The sequence below is a fragment of the Pantherophis guttatus genome, chromosome 10 (assembly GCF_059756535.1).
Source record: "Pantherophis guttatus breed Tessera chromosome 10, ASM5975653v1, whole genome shotgun sequence".
NCBI lineage: Eukaryota > Metazoa > Chordata > Lepidosauria > Squamata > Colubridae > Pantherophis > Pantherophis guttatus.
In genome coordinates this window covers 12,875,154-12,882,965 of record NC_142072.1, presented here as the reverse complement: position 1 = coordinate 12,882,965, position 7,812 = coordinate 12,875,154, and positions in this window count along the sequence as shown.

The following is a 7,812-nucleotide window of genomic DNA, read 5'->3' as shown; positions in this document are numbered from 1 at the left end:
AAGCTCTTGTGCATGCGTGGAGGTGGCTGGTGCGAATGAAGCAAGTGAGCGCGCATGCACACTCCTATTTGCAAACCGGTAGTGAAGGTAAATGAATACTACCACTGAAAAGAAGGGAATGGAGAAACAAGTCCGATGGTAAGACATCATCTGAATAAAGATCTGTATAGGTAGTCCTCGGCTTATGACCATAATTCAGCTCAACAATCCTGCTGCTAAGTGACACAATTGTTAACTGAATTTTATGACCTTTCTTGCCACCGGTTTTAAGTGAATCACTGCAGTTGTTAAGTTAGTCACACGGGTTTGTTAAATGAATCTGGCTCCCCCATTGGCTTTGCTTGTCACAAAAGGTGATCACATGACCCCAGGACACTGCCACCGTCATAAATATGAGTGAATTGCCAAGCATCTGAATTTTGGTCACTTGACCATCAGAAGGCTGCAATGGACATAAGTGTGAAAAATGGTCATAAATCACTTTTTCCAGTGTTGTAGTAAGTTCAAATGGTCACTAAACAAACTGTTGTAAGTCGAGGACCAGCTGCAATGGCAAAGAAAGATGCGTGGGGAAATTCTAAAAGAATAATTTGAGAGAGTTGAACCGGACTGAGGAAGCTCAGCACCAACTTTCCTTTTCCCAAAAAAATAAACCAAGTCATAAATAAGGCAGTATGAATGGTAAATTATATCAAAATTGAAGAGACATCCATTAGGCACAAAACACAAGGTCCACACATGAAAATTCAATTAAAATGATTTATTGCTAAAAGCTTATGCACAGAAATCTTCTCAATGATCCGTCAGCACTTGCTTACTTACATAGAGACAGCAGCATTTGAGGAGGCTTGGACTTAGTTCTCTTATGGCTACATAACGATTCTAGGCTGATCCCTCTTTTCACTCTGCCCCCAGGTTCTGCCATCCCTTCTCCTATATAAGCCTCGGTGGCACAGTGGTTAGAGTTCAGTACTGCAGGCTAATTCTGCTGATTGCCAGCTGCCTGCAATTTGGCAGTTCAAATCCCACCAGGCTCAAGGTTGACTCAGCCTTCCATCCTTCCGAGGTGGGTAAACTGAGGACCCAGATGGTTGGGTGCAATAGGATGAGTCTATAAACTGCTTAGAGAGGGCTCTAAAACACTGTAAAGCGCATGAGTGGGATTCAGCTGGTTTGGACCAGTTCAGGCAAACCGGTAGCTCTGATAATCAGCTGGGAAGAACCGGTTCGCTCCGACGATCAGGTGGATCCGCCTGCCCGCCCCTGCACTTTCCTTACCTTTATCCTCTCAGCTGATTCGGGCGGCAGAGCGGATTGCCGTGCCTCAGCTGTGTTACTCTCCAGAAGTAATGTGAAAGGTTAGTTTTGTTAAAACTGTGCGCACAGCAAAACACACAATCACCGAACCGGTTGTTAAACCGGCAGAAACCCACCACTGGTAAAGCGGTATATAAATCTAAGTGCTACTGCTATTGCTACATCAAGGGAAATTGGATGGCAGAGAAACAGAGAAGATGAAGAAGAATGTAGTGAGTGAAAGGTACAATTCAAGGTCTAAAAAAAAAAAAAAAGCAAAGGGAAATAGCTAAACCGGAAAAAGATAATTTCCTCAGCTCTCTCTGCAGATCAAGGAGAGATGGCATTGTATTTCCGACTGAGCCCATAGATGCCAGCTTGATTTACAAGTGATCTATTGCAGTGTGATATTACAAAGTCCAGTTTAATACTATTCGAACGGATAAATAACAAGCAGCTGTAGCCGGATTTTATATGCATATATGTGTAATATGAGATGTGGTGGCTCAGTGGCTAAGATGCTGAGCTTGTCGATCGAAAAGTCGGCAGTTCAGCGGTTCAAATCTCTAGTGCCGCGTAATGGAGTGAGCTCCCATTACTTCTCCCAGCTTCTGCCAACCTAGCAGTTCAAAAGCACGTAAAAAATGCAAGTAGAAAAAATAGAGACCACCTTTGGTGGGAAGGGAACAGCGCTCCGTGCACCTCTGGCATTTAGTCATGCTGGCCACATGACCACGGAGACATCTTTGGACAGCGCTGGCTCTTCGGCTTTGAAACGGAGATGAGCATCGTCCCCTAGAGTTAGGAACAACTAGCACATATGTGCGAGGGGAATCTTTACCGTTACCTTTTATGTGTAATATGCAATTGAGCCCTGGGTTTTGTTGATTGAAAGAGAAATGAAACCTCTTAATAAAACAAGAGTAAGTACCAACCATTCTCAGAGATTGCCAGAAATGTGTCCATGCACATTTGGGAATCACAAGTACTGCAAGAAACCAAAAAGGAATGCTCCCTGAGCCTCAAATGGAGTTTATCAAATAAGAATCAATAAATTGCTTGTAGGTTCCTGAGGCTTTCACCTGCTTTGCTCTGATTCAGTGCAACTGGGAAATTTTTTCATTCAGCAGAGCAAGGAAACAACATGTTGAAAGATGCATGAAGCAGAAAAAGGAGGCACGTATGTTACCCAGATTCACCTGCACAAAAATGCACACACACCCAAAACGTTAACTGGTTCACCCCAAATCACAGGAGGCTAAATGGTATTATTCTCAATTATTATCAATGTCAGGAAAAATCAAGATAAATCTAGCAAAAAAGAAAGAAGAAATAGAAGCCTGTTTATCAAAACTGAGAAGTGGGAGGAGGGGAGGAAATAATTAGTACCAGCTACTTGATTTTCATTCCAAGAGTACCATCTAGTGGTTAGTGTGAAACAGGGGATGTTGGTTGAGGAGGAAAGTGATTTGCAAAGCTTTTTATAAAAGTAACCTGAAGATGTTTGCTTGTTATGTTAATGCTCTTGAGAAGAATTATTTGCAAACCTCATCTTGGTGGTCTTGTAGAGTATTTTGCATTTTTATTTTTCTATATCAGCAGAATTCTGGCTGGGTTTGGACGAGATGTTTCTTGCATGCAAAAGTTATTAAAAGCAGGAAGGCTGCAATGAAGGTGCCTCTATGGATATAATGATAAAAGGGGTGAAATCTACTTACCTTCCTTACCAGTTCGGAAGTGCACGCACTTAAAATCAGGAAGTAATGACACCTGGGTGGGTGGGCAGAGCTTTGCTCCGCCATCACAACCGGATCGCCAAACCACCAGCCAAGATCACTACCAGATTGGGCGATCCGGTCCGATCCGGGAGCATTTCACCCCTGAGATAATGGAATTAGGATGCTGTGGAAGGAGAAACAAAGGCAGCTAGGCCAGACTCAATGAAAGGTCCACCTCTGAGTAGAATAGAATAGAATAGAATAGAATAGAATAGAATAGAATAGAATAGAATAGAATAGAATAGAATAGAATAGAATAGAATAGAATAGTTGGAAGGGATCTTGGAGGTCTTCTAGTCCAACCCCTGCTTAGGCAGGAAACACTATAACATTTTAAACAAATGGTTATCCAATCTCTTCTTAAAAACTTCCAGTGTTGGAACATTTACAACTTCTGGAGGCAAATTGTACCACTGATCAATTGTTCTCACTGTCAGGAAATTTCTCCTTAGTTCTAGGTTGCTTCTCTTCTTGATTAGTTTCCACTTATTGCTTCTTGCCCTGCCCTCAGGTGCTTTGGAGAGTAGCTTGACTCCCTCTTCGTTGTGGCAGCCCCTGAGATATTGGAACACTGCTATCATGTCACCCCTAGTCCTTCTTTTCATGACTAGACATACCTAATTCCAGCAACCGTTCTTTATATGTTTTAGCCTCCAGTCATCTTTGTTGCTCTTCTCTGCACTCTTTCTAGACAGAGAAGGCAGCAATATCTAAATGAAGAGACCTGAAATAGTCCTCCTTCCAACTCTTATTGGCTGGGAAAAACAAATTAGGAGAAGGTGATCCTGGAGACATTCAGATCCTACATCAATAAAATGATAACCATCACCTTGATTAGCATCCAGTAACCATTTTATTTATTTATTTATTTTTCAGATTTCTATACCGCCCTTCTCCTTTCGGACTCAGGGCGGTGAACAGCTAAGATAAAAAACATTTATACATAAAAGTTAAAAAGAGATTTAAAATAATTAAATAAATTTGGGCCGTAATTTAAAACTTTTTAATTAAAATCCATATCAAATTTTAAAACCAACCATAAAATCAAGACAGCCTGGCTAACTGAAAAAAATAGGTTTTTAGGGCCCGACGAAAAGTCCGGAGGTTGGAGATCACTCGTATCTCTGGGGGTAGATTGTTCCAGAGGGTAGGTGCCACCACAGAGAAGGCTCTCCCCCTGGGGGTCGCCAGCCGACATTGTCTGGCCGATGGCACCCTGAGGAGGCTCTCTCTGTGGGAGCGAACTGGCCAGTGGGAGGCAATTGGTGGCAGAAGGCGGTCCCGTAAGTACCCTGGCCCTAAGCCATGGAGCACTTTAAAGGTGATCACCAACACCTGGTATCTGGTAATCTGGTAATCAGTGCAGCCAAGTCACATTCTGGATCAGCTGCAGCTTCCAGGTGCTTTCAAGAACATCGTCATACAGATATATTTGACTTGTCTTCCATTTTGTTGGTAAATTCCTTATGAAATAAAAATGTGCAGTCAAGCAATTTACACTATTTCTTCAGAAACCAGTACTCAGCTTCTTGGTTGTCTTTCAAACTTCAAGTTTTACATTATGGAGGGAGGGGGTCATTTGTTAACTTAGAAAATACCTGATAAGGGATGCACATTCTACAAGTATTTTAAATCCATATCTTTTAGAATGCAGTCATTTCTAAATCACGGCCTTCCCATCAGCAGTGTACGGTTAAATTCAACATTGCGTCTTTTATTGAGCCACCTTTATTTCTATGTAATTAATGCAGATTGTGTAATTAAAAGATTAAGAGTGTGTCTGGAATGAAGGGCATACCTCTTTGCAGTTGGCATCAGAAGCTGGCTTGAATATTTTCAGAAAGTCTAATTACATTGTCAAACATTGTTGCCTATCTAATGTCTAATTAACATTGGAGCCAAGAATGCAACTTTTCATATTTTAAACTGGTACAAGAAGAGAAAAGAGAGTTAATTAATGTTTCTGTCTGTTCAATTGACCCAAAACAAAGCAGAAAGTAGTTTTCTGACTGCTAATATTGCTTAATACATTGTAAGCCGCCCTGAGTCTCCGGAGAAGGGCGGCATATATAAATCGAACTAATAAATAAATAAATAATAAATAAATAATATATTCTAGCTTTCTGGGCTCTTATGTAGCAAAATAGCTGGAGTATCCATATATTGGCACTGAATTTGGCTCACAAAATTATCACAATGTGTTGTGCTTGGGTCCTTAAAGACTGTAAATATGTCTTGCGCTATATATTCGAATAAATAAAATATATGAGAAGCTGACCAGATATTCATATCCATGACCTTGAAGAAACATTTCAATTCTAAGCTGAAAGACATAAATATAAATCATGTCTGGTCCAATATCTTTGCCACCCATTTCAAATTCCAGATTCAGAAGTTCATCAGTTGGCAATTACATCTTATTCCAGTTGGCATATGGACCCAGCATTTTCTTAAAGGCAGCAAGGAGCTTTGAGGAGGTTAACTAATTCTCCATTCCATGTGGCCACTACCCAAGTCTATAAGCCATTGTGAATGCTGAGAAAGTCATGCCACTCTGCTTAATTATTTGTCTGTGAATATAGCAATAGCAATAACATTTAGACTTACATACAGCCCCATAGTGGTATATTTAGATTTTAGAAAGAGCGCAGAGAAGAGCAACAAAGATGATTAGGGGACTGGAGGCTAAAACAAATGAAGAACAGTTGCTGGAACTGGGTATGTCTAGTCTGATGAAAAGAAGGACTAGGGGTGACATGATAGCAGTGTTCCAATATCTCAGGGGTTGCCACAACGAAGAGGGTGTCAAGCTGTTCTATTCTATTTACAGCACTCTCTGAGCAGTTTACAATGTCAGCATTATTTTCATATTTTCCCCAACAATCTGGGTTCTCATTTTACCAAAGGATGGAAGGTTGAATCAAGCTTGAGCCCCATCAAGATCAAACTCCAGGCTTTGGGCAGAGTTTGCCTGTAATAGTGCACTTAACCACTGCACCTCTATGATGACAAACTGTTTAGGAATGCACAAAAGCTGACTACTTCCTGAAGATTTTCATCCAATCAAGATTGGCTTTTTATCTTTTTGACATTCCTTTACTTTGGAATACTTTTAATTTTTTAAATCAGAAAAATAAGATTAAAATATGAAGAAGAGAGAGACCATCAGCATAAGCCACAAAACTCTTTAGTGATTTTTATTTTATTTTTTTTCACACAAAACAACATTCTTTTAGCATGATATTTCTGCAAAGACCATTTATATATCCTCAAGTATAAATATTTTGGTACAAACTCTTTGAAAGAAAAAGAACTGAACTCAAGTTCAACCACTTGTGCTCACACTGGAAAGGGTGCAGTGGTGATAAACAGATGCAACATAGATGGCATAGCTTGGGACTTGGTTTTTAGTCTTCTAAAGCCAATAGGAATTGTCATATCCCTGGGTGGGCTCAGACTGCCCTGTAGATATGGTACCATCTAAATAGAGATCATATTCATGTACCACATAGTCAATAATAACATTCAGGAATGTCTGCAGGATTTGGTCAAAAAAAAGTCAAGATAATGGCCCAGCCATGGAATTGAAGGTATGCCATAAAAAAGGATGGAGCTTCAATCAGGCCATAATGGCTACTGTCTTGACTTTTGATTGCACCCTAGGAATATCCTTGTGTTAGAAATTCTGTTTATATAAAGCACCACATAGAGCAAATAAGGAGTACAATCACCATGTGCCTTACTGCTTAACTATACTACTGTAACAGGAAACAGGAAACTACTTAGAACAAAAAAGCATAGAGTATGTACCATAGATCCAAACTTGTAAACACTGCCATCTACTGGCTGAATACCACTGTGGTTGTTGCATAGAAATATGTTCCAACAATGAATTCCAACACCTTGGTACATTAGAAGCTATCTAGCTATATAGAAGCTAATGATAACAGTATAATTGCTATCATTATCATTACATTCATAGATGAATTCACTATAGAAAACTTTTAATACCAGGGGTTATGCTGTTAGGAGCAGAAAAGTCAGTCTTTACTATTATTATTCCTGTTATTATCATTATTAGATATCAAAACTCACCTTTTTTCAGGTCTGTAGCAGATGCATTGTATTCTAACATATCCAAGCTAGTTTGATATAATTCTTTCATCTACTTGCAGGTAATTCATAGATATTTACCATTTTAAAAGAAAAAAACCCGTAATATTCAAAATCACATCAATCAAAAAAAAAGCACACAATGATCCCCACCACCCCAAAAATACAAAAAATCCCAATTAGCATCCACAGCATTTGCAAGATGATGCATTAAAATATAGTAACTGTATATATTAAGGTTTGGTTAAAACAATTCTCCGGGTAATTAATGCATGCATATTCGGTGAGGTAAGGAAAGTTTAGTGACATTCAATAAACAATTACATAAGCTTTTGCTATGGTTTTTCATTTCCCAAGACACTTCCAATAGTTGAATTTTGGGTACCATCAGAAAGACATATCCATCCGCAAAAGTCTTCTGGTACATTCGTTTTAAGTTGGGAAGGAGCCACAGACAGTATCCAACTTTTTAAACACTGATCTTGTTTTCTAGAATGGCAAGCTTTTTTGATACAGCTTCCAGTGAGCAAGACTTAAGGAATAACATACACAGAAAGAAGATGGACATATATTTTCAGTGGTTTCAATTCAATAGGATGGACTGAATAAAAATCATTGAAATACT